The sequence below is a fragment of the Mirounga angustirostris genome, unplaced genomic scaffold (genome assembly GCF_029215605.1).
Source record: "Mirounga angustirostris isolate CCGP_5_RB_7025 unplaced genomic scaffold, mMirAng1.0.hap1 SCAF_12, whole genome shotgun sequence".
Taxonomy (NCBI): Eukaryota; Metazoa; Chordata; class Mammalia; order Carnivora; family Phocidae; genus Mirounga; species Mirounga angustirostris.
In genome coordinates, this window is record NW_026991720.1 from 54,755,304 (window position 1) to 54,773,266 (window position 17,963).

Here is a 17,963-nt window from a genome sequence, read left to right on the forward strand (position 1 = left end):
GACCATAGAGTTGAGGGTCCATTTCTGGGCTCTCTATTCTGTTCCATTGATCTATGTGTCTGTTTTTGTGCCATGTTGAGCACTTTAAATGTAGCCAGTCTAAGTTGAGATGTGCTGTAAGTATAAAATACACACTTGGATTTCAAGGACTGAGTATGGAAAAAAGGACCATAAAATATTTCAAATTTTTAATGTTGATTCCATGGAGAAATGGTAATAACTTGAATATATTGAGTTGAATAAAATATATTATTAAATTTTTCAACTTTTTCTTTTTTAATATAACTACGAGAAAATGCAAAGTTCTATATGTGACTCAAATCTTTGGCTTGTGTTAGACTTCTAATTTCTCTCATCTAGCTACATTTTTCTTATGAAAAGAAGTAATTAGCTGGTCAGGAAAACCTTCATGCTTTGTTTACCTAAGATGGATGAGGGAAGCCTTTAAGACAATTTGAGTTATTAGTGAACTGGCAGGCTAAATTGGCTTAGTTGGCTGGTCGAGACAGCAGAAACTGCTAAGTGTTCCAGTGGCATTTCCCAAAACGGACACCCAAGTTACCTGCCCCCATGACGTAAGCCTTTCAATCTTTCTTGTTTAAATGGGGAAATCCAAGTCTGTGGGTGACTTTTCATTAAGAGGATTTTAGGTATCATTTTCGTGTGAGGTCCTGTTAGTGCTTAAGCTTTAAAGAATAAAAATATATAACACCTGACTAGGAGTTCAGAACCTTTTGGAATGACAGATACGTAGTGAATAATTATCATAGAATATGATCAGTGCATCAGTGTTATAATAGATCTGAATATATTTTGTTAGGTTCTGACTAAGAGTACATGGAGGTGTTGAAAAGGCTTCACAGATAAACTTAATATTTTTACAGGATCTTGATGTTTAAGAAAAAATTTTCCAGGGAGCCTAGGAGGCTCAGTCACATTTAAGTATCTGCCTTCAGCTCAGGTCATGATCCCAGGGTTCTGGGATTGAGTTCCCTTTCGGGTTCCTTGCTCAGCGGGGAGCCTGCTGCTCCCCCTGCTTGTATCTCTCTCTTTCAAATAAATAAATAAAATCTTTAAAAAAATTTTTTTTCCAATTAGAGGGAGAATATAAACTTTCATCGGCACCCACCACGTACCATAGCAAGGCAGAGCACTTTCACATGGATTGCTTCTTTTAATTCCATAATCATGTGATACTAGTATTAGTATTAGTATTAGTATAGTGGTGGTGAAGGGAATGGAGAATATCATTTCACTAACAAATGACATATGCAGTGTCGGAGAGCTGTGATAGTGTCATGGTATTTACTCGAGAAATACCTCAGAAATACTGGAGAGATGTCTGGTAAAAATGAGTGGGGGAGAAAACAGGGCCATTTAGATTAGTGATCAGAGTGTCAGAGCAGGGAGGAACTCAGGAATCCCATCCAGTCCAACTCCCTCCCTTTAAAGATTAAGCCCCAGAGTAGACGAACCATGAGAGACGATGGACTCTGAAAAACTAACAGGGTTCTAGAGGGGAAGGGGGTGGGAGGATGGGATAGCCTGGTGGTGGGTATTGAGGAGGGCACATTCTGCATGGAGCACTGGGTGTTATGCACAAACAATGAATCATGGAACACTTCGTCTAAAACTAATGATGTAATGTATGGGGATTAACATAAGAATAAAAAAAAAAAAGAAGAAGTAAAGATTAAGCCCCAGAGAATTCAGTTGATTTGCCTAATGTAGTTAAATGACAAAGGAAGACTGAATGGGAGCCTAAGGGTTCTGTTCTAAAGTACAGATTTTTCTCAATAGTGAATGGTCCTAGCCTCTTAGCCCCGACTACAAAGAACGATTCCATCAAAAGATGCACTTTGGTAACAACACTTAGCATTTGCTATAAGTCTTCAGCTTGTTTATACAAGATTCCTTTGTGTATTCTCCTGTTTAGAGGTGCAGTTACAATATTACTGATAACATTTTCACATAATTTCCCCCTTTTTAAAAATTCTGATAAATTTCACTCCCCTTTCTTTGCTTTCCTAAATAGTTGTTTCTTTAACGGGATCTTCTTGAGGCAGTTGTGGTAATACAAAGCCTCAAGATATACAGGACCCTAGAACTTCCCAACTAACCAATTTGACAAACAGTTACTGGTTTTACTTTAAATGAAGCACTTTGTTGAGAATTTGGAGGTAGATAATTATCTGTACTCTGGATCTGAGGGCTACATAGCTGGTAGCAGAAATGTATGCAAACAGAAACAGATATTGAGCACGTGAATTCTTCTAAGTGCTTTGCCCCAATTATTTTATCTAATTATTTACAGCAATTCTATGAAGTATGTTCTCTTATGCATCCAATGAAGGAGAAAACTGTGGCAAATACTTTAAGTAACTTCCTCAAAGTCACACAGATTGAAAATGATGAAACCATGATTCAATCTCAGCCCATTTGACTGTACAGAAGCCATTCTCAGCACTAAACTATATTGTCTCCTACTAAATCCAAATAAATATAGTTAAATTCAGAATGCAGTGTATGAACATCCTGTGGATACACAAAGGAAAGTAAAGAGGGAGACAGAAGACTTCATGGAGGATGTGCCTTTGGTGGCAAGTCTAAAAAATTCAAGTAGTTAGGGCTTACTGGGAAGGGAGGAAAGAAAAGCACTCCAGGTTAGTGGAGACATGATGCACAGAGAGCTTGAGAATGGTAAAGAGCACATTGGTTTCTGAACACACAATGTGCAGAAAGAAGAGAGTATAAAAAGGTAGGCTTGACCTGTGAGGAACTTGAAGAGTATACTATGGAATTCGAACTGCATACTTTTTAAGAAATGGATGGTTCTAAGAATGTTCTAAAGGTTCTGAGGATAGGAGTAACATGAGTCAACACTTTAGGAATAGTCACATAGGCAGCAGTGTGAAGAATTAGAGCCGGGGGATTATGTACATCATTCATGTTAAAATTTAGAATCAGAAGGAAGCTCCCTTTAGTGGGACTGGAAATAAAAGGGGCATACATGAGAAAGTTTAGGGAGGCAGATTCAACAAGACTTGGTGGGAAACAGGCTATGAAAAATGAGAGTGGAAGAGACTGGAAATTAGGCTGACTTTCTGCCCTGGTTAAAGAGAATGAGAGTATACTGTGCTCAGAAAAACAAAAACAGAGGCTGGTTTGTAGGGCAAGAAAACAAATTAAGTTTAGACAAGTTGTGCCTCTTTGATTCATTTATTCATGAAATATTCATCCATCAATTTATAATAGACTTTGTGCTATATTCTGGGGATACTATAAAGAACAAGAAGATAATGTTCCTGCCTTCAAGACACAATCTGTGGTAGGGATACAAACATTAAATAAATAAATATACAAGTAAGTATTTAATTATAATGCTACAAGGGGAAAATGTCAGGATACTATAAGAGCTTAAAATGGGGGGGAAAAAAAAAGAGCTTAAAATGGGAACTCAGTCCAGAAAGTTAAGAGGGCGTCTTCTATGAAGAAGTAATATTTAGCTAATATTTAAATTAGGAATAATAGCCAGTCAGAGACGAACAGTACTATTTCAGGCCATGGAAACATCACAGGTCAAGTCTTTGAGGGAGAAAGAATTTGATGAGTTCCAAGAAGTTAAGAGAGAAATCAGTGAAGGTTGAGGCTGTAGAAGAAGGCAGATTATGAAACACTTTATAGACCATGGAAAGATTTTGAGTTTCTTCTTAAAGTCAATGGGATAAAATTGAAAGATTTGAAATGTGGAAGTAACAAGTTCAGAGAAGAGTGGGTTTGATGAAGGCAAGGATGGAAAGAACAAATTTGGAAGCTTTTGCTGTAACACAGATGAGAGATGATAGTGGTCTGGAATAGAGTGGAAGCAATGGGAGTGAACAGAAGCAGATACATTTCAGCTATATTCTGAAGACAAAAAGAATACTGTGCGGTTCCCTGACATACATGAGAGTTTGAATGAGGTGTCAGTTAGGAGTCCCAGATGTCAAGAATGAGAACTCAGTGGCTGGCTGTGCTATTTCCAGAAGTGAGAAGTTTTGGAGGAGGATAATATCTTCAGGGGGATGATGACAGTATTTTCAGGAGAATATTTTCTCATTATCTTCAGGGAATGATTAGGACATTTTAAGTGCAAAGCATTTTTGTGAGGCACCTCAGTGCCTGATATTTTTCTGGCTGACTAGCAATTCTTGGATCACATCGTGACCATACCTAGGCCAGTGGGAAAGATAGTCTGCCTCCCTGAATAATGAAATAAAATTTCTAGAATTTATTCTCATTCCCTCTGATTGGCCTTACTTGTATCTTGTGGTGATCTCTGAAGCAATCACTGTGACAAGAAGGACAGAACATCCTAATTCATTAAAGTTGGTTCACAGGGCTGTTGGAGGTGGGAAACACATGACTGAGAGTGAGGGGTAGTGACTTCTTTGGCAGAAAAATGAGGTAGGATTGCCAGAAAATGGGTAAATAAATTCTGAAGACCAAAATAATGGCTTTCTACCACCAAATATAATAACTGATATTTTAGAAGTGAATAAAGAAAGATAAAAATGTGTAGTTTGAAATTTGGGGAGGGCATCTTTGTGAAAAATACAGTTGGAACTCTGTTGCTGAGTTCAGATAGAGGCCGGTACTTGAGGTCTAGTTGTAAGAAGTTTTTGGCAGAGAATAGTGAAAGCTGCAAAAAGCAGAGAGTGAGAACTGACACTTCAGGAATCCCAGCAGACAGTATGGGTAGGAAAAAATGAACCCATCAGTAGGGACTGAGGAGTGAAGGACAGAAAAGAAGGAGGGCAATCAGGAGTGTGGAATGGAATCCTATGCAGAGACTATTTCAAAAATAAAAGAATAGTCAGTAGAGTGTCATTGATAATCTCAGAATGAGCAATTTTACAGAAGTGTAGGAATAAAAACTACATGTATTACTTTATTCAACAAACAATTATTGAGAACCTCTTGCTTGATACGTACCATGACCAAAGACCTTCCTCTTCCATTCCAACAATTTCATAAGTGTGTCCTGTATGCCAGGGACCATTCTAAGAATTCTGTTTGGGAGGAGGGTTTTGGTGGTAGTTATAAATATGAAAAGCATCTCTTAAGGAGCTTAATGTCTAGTGTTACAGGTAATAAACACGAAAATAACTGAGTCACAATGTAACAAGGCCCAAAAAAAGATGCACATGAGGTACTATGAGAAATCAGAAAAACAGATGAAATCACATCTGGTTAGAAAACTTGAGATGAGCCCTGGAGAATAAGTAAGAATAAGAACAAAATTTTGCAAGTAGAAAAGTGGATATAAGCAAAGATGATACACTGAGTATATACAAGGATTCTTAAGTCTACTTTGGCTGTAGGATATCAGCAGAAGACCAGTTTGCAAACTGGATTGGAACTATCCATCTAGGCTCTGATGACAAGCTAAGACATTTGTTGAGTCATTAAAAAAAATTGTATGAAGGAGTGAGGTACTAAAAACCATGCTTAGAATGGACTTCAAATGACGTTAGAGAAACAGAAGGCAGAGAGGCTCGCTAGAAAGCTCTTAGATAATCCAAGGGAGGGTTGGTGAGGGCCTGAATGAAATAAGAGGTTCACTGTGGGTGTGGAATTCCTGGCACACAGTAGTTGGATTGGTGGAAAAGATATGGAAAAGGGGGGGATCAAAAGTGCCTCTGAGTTTTGAGAAAATAGTGGTAAGAGTGATAGAAACAAGAGAGGGATGAGGGGAAACAGATTTGAAACTCGTATTTTGTGAGTATAGTATCCCTGCTGGGTCTCTTTTGTTGACTCCCATGCATCTGACTGTGAGCACAGTGAACTGTAGAATGATTGTAGGCTGAGCTAAGAATAGACAAAGCTTTCATGATGACCAGCATCCTGTGTTATTCTCTGGTCTCTTGGAACACGGACCTACTTTAGACATGACATTTTGCTTTGAAATAGCACGTTTGGCAGCAAGTATTATTGGGAACACTTAGAAGACTTCCTTTGCATCAAATAGAAATTAATACATTTGATAATTACTTTCTAAAAGGTAGTCCACTTATAAGCCTAAAAAATTTTGTTAATTGCTGCTCAGCATATCACGGCTGGAAACTGGAGAAAATAATAGTGCATACATTAGTGAGTACATACGGATTTGATATGGGACCACACACCTCCATGAAGGAGGGATCATGAGCAAACATACACACAGTTTTGGCCTATGGCAAGAGTCTGTGAATGGGAAAAAAACAAAAACAAAGAATGAATATCTAAAATATTTTTTATAATGCCTGTCAGGAATTCAGACACTGGTCTATACTCATCAGATACTAAATAAAATACTATATAATTTTAATAATTTTATTAATAACTTATGTCTGGTTTATTGTGTAGTAGAAATTATACCAACTACATCATAAACATTATCTCAATAATCCTTTTAATAGCACTGCAAGGTAAGTTTTAAGATATTTGTAGCAGTCTGCTTATCTTACAGATAGGGAAGTTGAGATTCAGAGAGTTTAAGTAGATGTACAAGTGCCACTAATTTGTGTGGCATAGCCAAATTTAAAGCCCATGTTTTCCTTACTCCAAAGTCTGTACTCCTAACTGTTATGTTATACTCCATCCCTTTCTTTTAAGCTCTGCCCATAAAGAACAGTGCTGATTCTAAATCCCAGACCCTAATAGACAGCATCCACCAACTAACCTTTCCCCAGACTGAGAAATGTCCTGGAGCCTACATATGACTCCTCTAATGCTCCAGAGTAGCCAGCAGTTCCATATGAAAAACCATCACAAATACCTTTGTCCTGCTTGTAATCTCGTTCTGCTAGCTGATGCATAACCATCATGTTATCTATCTTGTCAGGGCAAAGGAATTATTTTCCCTGTGTTTCCCTGTGTTTCCTCTTCATGACATTTAGCAGAAAAATCATGCCAACCCTCTTCTTCCTAGCTCTGTACTAAAACCCCAAATAACCATAATATCCTTTTTATCTAATCAGAGTTCTCCTTACTGTTTCCCCCTGAAATCAGAGTAAATCTTAAAATCGCATTACATTTAACCTTAATTCCCCTCAGCTTGTTCCAACCTCTATAGTTACTCCTTCACAGACACCTTTGGGAACAAAACACTATTCACGGAAACGAGCATTAGGAAATTGTAATCTTTAAAACAAATATTTAAAAAGGCATAATACATGATTGTTCCTCCTTCACAGACTCTGAAGCTGTATTTTGGTTACAAATTGAGCAAACCTCACTTTATTTCTGAGGGAATGATGTCATTTCTATTGGGTTCTGTAAGTTATAGAACTACTCGTAAAGGAAAGGAATTGGATAATGGATGGTGTTTGTTTATAGATTTCTAAACATTGTAGACCCAATATATTTTAATCTCTGTTGTACTTTCTGAAGAGTACAAAATGGCCTGCAATTGATAAAGAACACCACAGGGCCAATGCTTAAAAGTATCTCCCACCCGACAGCCAATCTCCATAGGTAAAGACTGATCTGTGTTAATTCTAAGATACAGATACCTGTAGGGAGGGCAAATGTTATGGGCCAGACGTAATAATGATTAGGAACATCAATAAGCTGGAAGTTTGCTAGAAAGAAATCTGACTAAAAGAAGAAGCTCTGCCAATTCATCAATTTGCTTACCAGACAATTCCATGGCTGGCATTTTTTTCCTTAAAGAGACACAGAGAGTGGGGCGCCTGGATGGCAGTGTCAGTTAAGCATCCAACTCTTGATCACAGTTCAGGTCTTGATCTCAGGGACGTGAGTTCAAGCCCTGCATTGGGCTCCATGCTGGGTGTAGAACCTAAAAAGAGAAAGAGACAGAAAGGCAACAGAACATTTAAGAGAGAACGATCATGAAGATGGCTGAGAAACCGGGGTATGTTTGCCCTAGAGAAAACACAGGGTTAAATGGTGTATTTGTCATAAGTTGGGGGGGAAAAGGGTGGATATCACAGGCATAAAGGCTTCAGGCTTAATGAAAGAAAGAACTTTCTGACGATCAGAATGACTTAAAGGTGAAAAACCTCCTCTCTTAATGGAAGAGATTGATCCTAAAGTGTAAAGACTCTTGTCAAGTCAGAAATACAAATAAAATACTGATGTTGGGCACCTTATGATTCACTAGCATTCTAGTTTCCACTGCAATAGATGGAGCTTAGCAGAATTGTTTGTGAATGTTGTTTATTTGGAAGAAAGAGGATTAATGGAAGAGAGGAATCTGGAGGAGCTGTTAATGAACACAAGGCTAACTCACAAAAAGCCTTGACATTCCCTTTCACTGAAACCAGGACTCTCCAGGACATTTAGCATTGCTCTGGATTAGCATAGAGGGTTCTCACATACACATAAAGCAGGAAAATGGTGTTTTTCCCACATGGATACTAATTTTTTGTGTGTAGAACCCGCCCAAGTTATAGGATGGATTTTAAATGGATGCCCTTTGGGGATTCTGTGACTTAATTCAAATAAATCATTCACATGGTGGGAACTTAAAAGCCATCAAGGAAAATATTTTGATGAACTCTTTCCAATGCATACTTTATGAGGAGGTCCTCCCTCACTTTTAAGAAAGTTGCCTCTGTTGGCTTTTTTCCCCATCTTTTTACATTCATTAACTCCTCTAAATGCTAAAGCCATAGGTCGACATGATGTGATGTGATCACAAGAAAGTTCTGGAAAGATGAAATGAAACATCCTATTATTTTATAAAAGTTTACCTTATAGAATTGGGAAAATACAAAAGAGCCAAAATGACATTAAAATGACCAGTGATCCCACCACTCAGAGAAAGTCACTATTTACATTGTCATATTATTGCCCTGGCTTTGCATGTATGAAAATAATAATTTGTGCAATAGAAGAACAAAATGTGCATAGTTTTGTAGTCTGCTGTTTTGCTAAAATAGTGTTATAAGCATTTCATCATGGCCTAACGTATTCTAAAAAACAAAAACAAAAACAAACCCATGATTTTAAGTCCTAAATTTCAGTACTTTAGTCCAGGCTTCTGCTTTCAGATAGTTCCATACAATTATTTAAGACTAATATTATCCTCACCTCCCCAAAAAGTTTTGCCTTAGCTCATTTTGGTAGACTCCTCTAACTTTCTGCCTGACTTTAAAGCTACACAAAATATATTCTTTATCACTGTACACTCATTTCTTCTTCTTGTCTCTATATTGGAGACTTGAACATCCTTAGAATTTTGATATTCCCTTTTCAGCCTGAAAATTGGAAGTCTTTTGTGACTGCTTTCTTCCTTAGAATAATAATACCGTTGTCAGAAAGGCAGGATGAGACAGGGGAGAGTGCACATACCTTGGAGTCAGAGTGATCTGGATTTGAATTCTGCTTCTGCCATTTTTTAGCTGTATACTCCATTCAAGTGTCTCTTGGGTAAGACCACTTAGACGTCTCTGGACCTTAGCTTATTCTTCTGTGAAATGGATTGCATGTGTGGATTGAGACAACATGCTTGGTGTTTCTTGATTATTATAAACCCATACTAAGTTAATACTCATTGATTATAAGTTGTCTTCCATTTATGGTTTGATAAGCTGTCCTGTCTGTTCTTTTTTTTTTTTTTTTTAAAGATTTTATTTATTTATTTGACAGAGAGAGACACAGTGAGAGAGGGAACACAAGCAGGGGGAGTGGGAGAGGGAGAAGCAGGCCTCCTGCCGAGCAGGGAGCCCAATGCGGGCCTCGATCCCAGGACCCTGGGATCATGACCTGAGCCAAAGGCAGATGCTTAACGACTGAGCCACCCAGGTGCCCCTGTCCTGTCTGTTCTTTCCAAGCTCTGTCATTAACCTCTTTTGGTCAGCCATACAGCGCACACCTCTGAAGCTATCAAGTTGAATGGAGGAAACCGGAAACTTCTCTATTGTCTTTATCTATGGCCATTATTCTAAAGGGAAATCCATGGACCTGAATGATATCCAAGACAATAATCAATAAGAATAAGAATAAATATATTTATTTACTGGAAATAAATATATTACATGAAAAGGTCAATTAATTGAAAGGAGAAATCTTTTTAAAGAACTGCTCCCAAATGGAAATAAAGACCACGACTTTAGTTAAATTGAAAAACCGCATGTGAATTAATTGGTAGCTACTGCCACCAAGTGGTAGGAAAATACTTCTTTCGAGACTAGACTCCAGTAGCCTTAGGGGGAAAAGCTCCCCGACCACAATTTAGTAATTTACCTGTAGACCTGAACTTATTTCATCCCTTCCCATTGCATCATTCCCCCAACAAAAAGTTGGGGTAAAATTATTGGAAAATCCTAAATTAGTTTAGCCGCTAGAGTTAGAAAGGCCAGTGTTTGAATTCCACTTCTGCCAAATGCCAACTGTATGGTGTGAAAAAGTTGTCTTGAGGATCAGTTTTCTCAACTGAATATGTGAATTAAATTAGGTAATGTATATAAAATGTTTAGCCCAGAGCCTGGTATCTAGTGAGTGCTCAATAAATGTTATCTCTTATCTTTTTGATAATGGGTATTCTAACAAGCATGAGGTAATATCTCGTTATGGTTTTAATTTGCATTTCCCTAACGACTAGTGATGTTGAGCATCTTTTCATGTACACGTTGTCCTTTTGCATATCTTCTTTGTAGAAATATCTATTCAAGTCCTTTGCCTGTTTTTTAATTGGGTTGTTTTTTGACTTTTTTATATATTGAATTGTATGTGTTTTTTAATATATTTTGGATATGTATTTATATATTCTGGATATTGATCTCTTATCAGATATATGATTGCAAATTTTTTTTTCACATTCTGTAGGTTGTCTTTTCACTTTGTTGATGGTTTCTTTTGCTGTGCAGAAGCTTTTTAGTTTGATGTAGTCCCACGTGTGTATTTGTTGTTGGTGCTTTAGGTGTCATACTCAAAAACTCATCAAGATCTGTGTTAAGCAGCTTTATTCTAGGAGTTTCATGATTTCAGGTTTTACGTTAAAGTCTTTAATCCATTTTTTAAAAGATTTTATTTATTTATTTGATAGAAAGAGACACAGAGAGAGAGGGAACACAAGCAGGGGGAGTGGGAGAGGGAGAAGCAGGCTTCCCGCTGAGCAGGGAGTCCGATGTGGGGCTCTATCCCATGACCTGAGCCAAAGGCAGATGCTTAACAACTGAGTCACCCAGGCGCCCCTCACCCCATTTTGAGTTAATTTTTGTGAGTGGTGTAAGACAGTGGTCCAGTTTCATTCTTTTATATGTGAATATCCAATTATCTCAGCACCATTTATTGGAAAGACTGTCTTTTCTCCATTGAGCATTCTTGGTTCCCTTGTCAAATATTAGTTGAATGTATATGCTTCAGTTTATTTCTGGGCTCTTGAGTCTATTCCATTGTTCTATTTGTCTGTTTTAATGCCAGTACCATACTGTTTAGATGACTATCTCTTTATAGTACAGCTTGAATTCAGGAAGTGTGGTGCCTCCTGCTTTGTTCTTTTTTCCTCAGGATTTCTTTGGCTATTTTGGAGTCTTTTTAGGTATCAGTTATAATGTCTCTCTCTCCTTTTTTTTTTTTTTTTTTCATTTATAATTTGTTGATTTAGGTCCTTTCTCTTTTTTCCTTGGTTGGCCTAGCTAAGGGTTTATTTTGTTTCTCTTTTCAAAGAACCAATCCTTAGTTTGGTTCATCTTTTCTATTGCTTTTCTGTTCTCTACTGCTTTTATTTCTGCTCTAGTCTCTATTATATCCTTTCTTCTGCTGATTTTGAGCTCCACACCTGGTACTAGCTTTACTTTAGGGGCATTCAGCTCTGCCCTCCCACTCTCAGCTTGAATGCCACTGGGCCGTACAGCTTCAGGGGATATTGCCAGCCCTTCTGATCAGATGGGCCCAGAAAACACTCCCCACAGCAGGAAGGGCTGTGATTCAGCTCTTTGCCTGGGCATGGGCAAATCGGGCTCTAGGGCCCGCAGAACTCCTTGACTGAGTATCTGAATCAGGCATATCTGCACCCTGCTGAGTGTGTACCCTTAACTTGCTTCTACAGATGGACAGAGATGCTGGTTGGGATTACTATTGGGCGGTACCAGCTCAGGTACGCACTCTCAGTAGACTACTGAGATCTGTGTGCTGGTGGTTGCAAGCCTCTCCCCCACTTCTCCATCCCAGTCACTTTCCCAATGGTCAAGTCCCACAGATTCCCCTGTAATCCCCATGGTATGAAGTCAGAGTAGGGGCTCCCACAAAATGACCCACAATGCTGGTGGGATTTGTTATCCCTCCCGGGTTCTCTTTTCTCATGGAGGAACCAGACGCTCATGCAAGACTTTGCTGCATGGTGATGCGCTGGTCTGGGGGAGAGGCGATGTGGTCAACATGTAGCTGCTTCTCTTGCCCGACAAATGCAGTCTGTCTCGGTCTCTGTGGTGCCAAGGGGTACTTCAGTCTCAGCCCCATGTTCCAGGGTTCTTTCAGTGGTGTCTTCTTGAATAGCTGTTAGTTCTTCTCATGACGGGGAGCAAAGTCAGGAACAAGCTATGTCACCATCTTGCTCACGTCACTCTACGTTCTAAATCTAGATCTGGCCGTAGCTCCTTCCTGCTGAGGTTCCAGGCAAAGTAATAAAGTCCCCTAACTCCCACAGTGCTATAAAGACTATAAATTAACTAATGTTTTGGCAAGTGGCCTAAACTATAAAATCTGTCTGTGGATGCCAGTTATAATTTTATACACTAGGAACCATAAAGAGTCATCTATTATTAACTGTAAATAAAAAGAAAGGTAAAAAGAACACAGCTGTTTCTGCAGTTACAGTAAACCGTTACTGGGCCTTCTATATTCAGTAGTGTCAATTAACCATACATTTTTACGTTGTCTTGGCTAATTTGTGGTCACAACAATAAATAGCCGAAGATGCTGAGGAGCCTGAAATGTCTTCTGTTTCATCAGAGATAGATGGCACAGTGCCACCTTTGTCATGAACTCCAATTCTTTGAAAATGGATCTTGTAGCCATGTCATAAATTAATCTCAATCAGAATGTCAGTGTGTTTCGTAGAATCCTACTTCAATCCCTTGTCAGAACTGTACCAATCTGTTCTCTGCACCCTAAGAGGTGGTCATTCAGTCACTCTCCAAACATTCCCAAAGGGACCTCAATCACTGTTATGAGGAAGCCCAGGCTACTTTGTGGACAGGTCTGTTCATTAGAAAACTGTTCCTGGGGCGCCTGGGTGGCTCAGTCGGTTAAGCGACTGCCTTCGGCTCAGGTCATGATCCTGGAGTCCCGGGATCGAGTCCCACATCGGGCTCCCTGCTCAGCGGGGGGTCTGCTTCTCCCTCTGACCCTCCTCCCTCTCGTGCTCTCTGTCTCTCATTCTCTGTCTCAAATAAATAAATAAAATCTTTAAAAAAGAAAAAAAAGAAAAAGAAAACTGTTCCTGGTAATGAGTGGAAATCTCCCTCCATATAACTCCTATCCATTATTCTTGATTATAACATTTAAATCCAGAAATAAGAGGCAACACTTTAAACTACCCCCATTTCCCAGATACACCAGTGAACAGAATTTTTGGTAATCCTAGTTTCAACCTATGAATATGCACATCCTGCTGCACCAAATGTACCTGTTCTTTATGATTTATCTTTCAGCCACCAGGTAATCTCATAGGTAGGCAATTCTATGGTCTCAGCACTTTAAAATGGATAAAAATAAAGGTCCTCGGAGTTATTTCATGAAATCTGGTTAGAAATCAGAATGAAAAGCAAAAGAATCACCATTTGTAGCAAATCAACTCACAGAATCCATGATTCTGTGATAATGTTTTGGCAAGTGGCCTAAACTATAAAATCTGTCTGTGGATGCCAGTTATAATTTTAATTATATTTTATATATTATTATATAATTATATATTATTATATTATATATTATTATATTTTAATTTTAATTTTAATTGGGAGGAGATGACCCTGAAAGTGGTCCCTGACACTTTGTCTTCTAATGTTTGGTATCCTCTTGGAATCATCAGTCCTGGGTCCTTCAGATGGGATGTGGGGTGGCACAGGGCTTACAGAGCGGATGAGATACGCATCAGGAAGGGGACCACTGTTGTGCATCTTACAATTCTTTTCTTAATTTTGCTGTTGTACCCCCTTTGGTTTTTTTTATCAAGTTCGTTTGAAAATATCAGCTTATTTTAGTTGTGGTGAGGGGATTAGACAGGGATTTATCTTACTTTAGGTTTTATCCACCACTGGGCTAGAGATACAGCTGGGAACCTGAGGACAAGAATGATAGTGACTGTGAGGAAAAAGAGAACACAAATTCCAGAGGAAGTTTAAAACCAAGGTGATAGTCATTCTTGTATAGCGATTGTTCCCACCAGAGAGATTTTTCTCACAAGGTTTTCATTAGGAACGTTTTATGACTTGTCTATTAACAAGACGATTTTTTGACAAGGTGTTTCTGATTTTCTTAGAGCTAACATGAAATGAGGTATAATGCACACAATAAGCAATAATCTGGGAACCCCCATGTTCTGCTCTTGTTGAACTTCTGCCACTTGCTTACTGTATGATTTTTTTGGCTTCTTAATTCCTCTACCCACAAAGTGGAAATAGTAAAGAGTGGTTTTTTTAGCCTTCCCAGAAATACTGGGAGAGAGAACCCAAATAGTAAGTGTTGTGAATTTTTGAAAAAGTAAACTTTGGAAATTTGAGAATTTATCCCAACAGAATACTTGAGAAAGTATTTCCATTTGGGGTCCTTTAACAGGAACTAAACTAAAAGGACTGGAAGATGAGGGTAAAAGTCCATCTGCTAAGATATCTTGTAAACTTTCTTCCAGTAAGGCAAATAATCTTTGTGCTGAAGGATATTGATGGACAGTGCAGCGTTTAATATTTTCTCCAGAGCCCATTACCCAAATGTGTTTTTTAATGCTCCAAAATTATTTCTTTTTTATACATTATTATTTCTTCCTGCAATCTTTGTGGGTTTTTCAGTAAAAGCACACCTTAACTCCAGGAAATAGAAAATCTGTCAGGCTTAATCTTCTTGCTTCTTTAAGAGCCAGCACCTACTGTCTGGCTCTATGAGTATGTAACTTATTTTTTATTCACTATAGTATCACCTTATAATACTACAAAGACGGGCTAGTGTCTATGCAACTTCACTGGGATAATATAGTTGCTGAGTAATGAAGAAATGAATCAGTGGGAAATTGGAAGGAGGACTCAAAATTGTTTTGTTATGGTCCTCTTTATCCAGAGAAAGCTGAAAGCCATCACATCAATAACAAATCATTGAGACTCAGAAGCCACCATTTAGAGCTATTCTGAAACAATTCAGAAACTCAGCATCTTCCTTGGGTCCTTTATTAACTTAAGTTTATAAATCTTCTGCACCATTATTGCACTTTAATTAAATGATTCCTTCCAAAATGTACTCCTCAAAAACCTCACTCTCCAGAGTCACTTCCCAGAATCTGCTAGTTTTAACAGCCTAATTCGTGTTCTTTTTTTTTTTTTTTAAAGATTTTATTTATTTATTTGAGAGAGAGAGAATGAGAGACAGAGAGCACGAGAGGGAAGAGGGTCAGAGGGAGAAGCAGACCCCCTGCTGAGCAGGGAGCCCAATGCGGGACTCGATCCCAGGACTCCAGGATCATGACCTGAGCCGAAGGCAGTCGCTTAACCAACTGAGCCACCCAGGCGCCCCCTAATTCGTGTTCTTAAAAGATATTACTTTAGATCTTTTAAGGCAATGAGGAATTTTTTTTATTTTTTTTATTTTTTATTCTTATGTTAATCCCCATACATTACATCATTAGTTTTAGATGAAGTGTTCCATGATTCATTGTTTGTGCACAACACCCAGTGCTCCATGCAGAATGTGCCCTCCTCAATACCCACCACCAGGCTAACCCATCCTCCAACCCCCCTCCCCTCTAGAACCCTGTTTGTTTTTCAGAGTCCATCGTCTCTCATGGTTCGTCCACCCCTCCGATTTCCCCCGCCTCATTCTTCCCCTCCCGCTACCTTCTTCTTCTTCTTCTTCTTTTTTTTTTTTTTCTTAACATATATTGCATTATTTGTTTCAGAGGTACAGATCTGAGATTCAACAGTCCTGCACAATTCACAGCGCTTACCAGAGCACACACCCTCCCCAGTGTCCATCACCCAGTCACCCCATCCCTCCCACCCCACCCCCCACTCCAACAACCCTCAGTTTGATTCCTGCGATTAAGAATTCGGCAATGAGGAATTTTTAATCAGCTCTCAGTTTTATAAATTTTCCAATTACCTCTTTTGAGGATTGATTCACAAGTTTCCCTATTTACCTTGTTTGAGGGCTCTCTGGCAATCAAATTGAACCAGGTTACCGGAAAGATGTAATGAATGCTTGCCATCATTTAAAATCAGTTTGAAGTTAACTAAATAGGAGAGAAAGGGCGCATCCACCCCTAGTAAATTTCAGGTGCTTTATAAATAGTGCTCTGCAACTCTGATTACCCATGGAGTTTGGAAACATTCTAGTTTACTCTTTCCAACCTAATGGTTTTCACAGTCCAGTTGTGTATACTGACAGGCTCTGGCATAAATACATTCAGGAAGAAAACTATTATTTCCTACCTGATCCAAAATATTCATTATGAGAACTGTAGCAGACATAGAAACTTGGCTAAATAATATAAACTATAATGCTGACCCACAGAGTGGGAGTAAAACTCTTCTCTGTGTTGCTTTTGCAAGACTCTAATCAACTGCTTGAGACTCTTAAAAGAGAGAGGGAGACAGAAAACAATGAAGAGAAAAAGTTAGGCAAGAAAATGTCTCTTTGTTAATATCCTTTGAAGGAACAGCTCTTTTATTCCTTAGAGGCTCTCTGTGGAGCACTAATAGCCCCACCTTTGCTTCAGTCTAGGTGTTCCGATTACCGGAAGTGATTTATCCTCAGGGGAATGGGTTGGGGGAGTGTAAAGACCTTAAAAGCCACTATTCTTTGATGCGGGAAATGAACCTGTCAAAGATAAGCCACTTAAAACTTACCATGCAAAGGCATAAAATGTCTACAGTAGGATCCAGAGAAAGCAACATCAATCTCCTTCCCTACCCCGCCCACCATGGTTGATGGAGAGATGTATGAACAAAACACCTTTACTTCTGCTGGGATGCTTCTGATAACTGTCTTTACACCCGGGAATGAAGAGACAAATATTCTCCATTAAATCCTTCAGGAAAGAGAAGAAGCTTCATTCATCACATAAGCCTAGGGAGTCTCCGGAGTCTGGTAGTAGACACGCATCCATTGTTGGTCCCTTCAGGCCTACTACTCCCGTGGTAGGTCGCACATCTGGCTGGCTTCTGGTAGCGCCAGCTCACCTAAGCCAAACTAGAGAATTAAAGCAGGCCTGTGATTCTATACCTAAGGTTATCCTACAATTAGGAGTATAACAGTTACCCGGAATTTATCCAAGATGCAGATTCTTAGACCCCACCCCACCAAAATTTGATTCAATGGGGGCCCATGACTCTGCATTTATGACAAATATCCCCATGTCTTTCTGATAAACAATGGTTTACAGATGCCATTATTTGAAAAATTCTTGTCAAGGCTTTGTAACTGAGGTCACGTAATCCAAATTGGGTCCAACCATTAAGGCACCAAAAGTGTTTTCTCAAAGATTATCCTGGTAGAACAACAAAGGAGGTGACATGGGCAGCTTTCATAACCTGCCTAAATCTCGAGAGTGTTAGGGGAAATCTTGGTACTTGAAACTGGACAGATATATACTCAGATGGGATTACTGTATGAGACATCTGCCCTCAACTGGGAAGAGACCCCTTCACTCTGAGATCTTACAAAGGATTTCAAGGAGGATTCATATGGTCAGGATTGTTACAGTGGTGATATAAACTCTAAAGTTTGATAAAGTTGTTTTTAGGGACCCTACTCTGCCTACCACAGTA

At 38.9% G+C, this 17,963-nt stretch overlaps 1 protein-coding gene across 2 annotated transcripts in view; it reads left to right on the forward strand.

Moving 5' to 3' along the window:
• Positions 1–17,963, forward strand: part of TMEM196 (transmembrane protein 196) — a 50,937-nt gene that overhangs the window by 16,097 nt on the left and 16,877 nt on the right. The window lies entirely within an intron of this gene.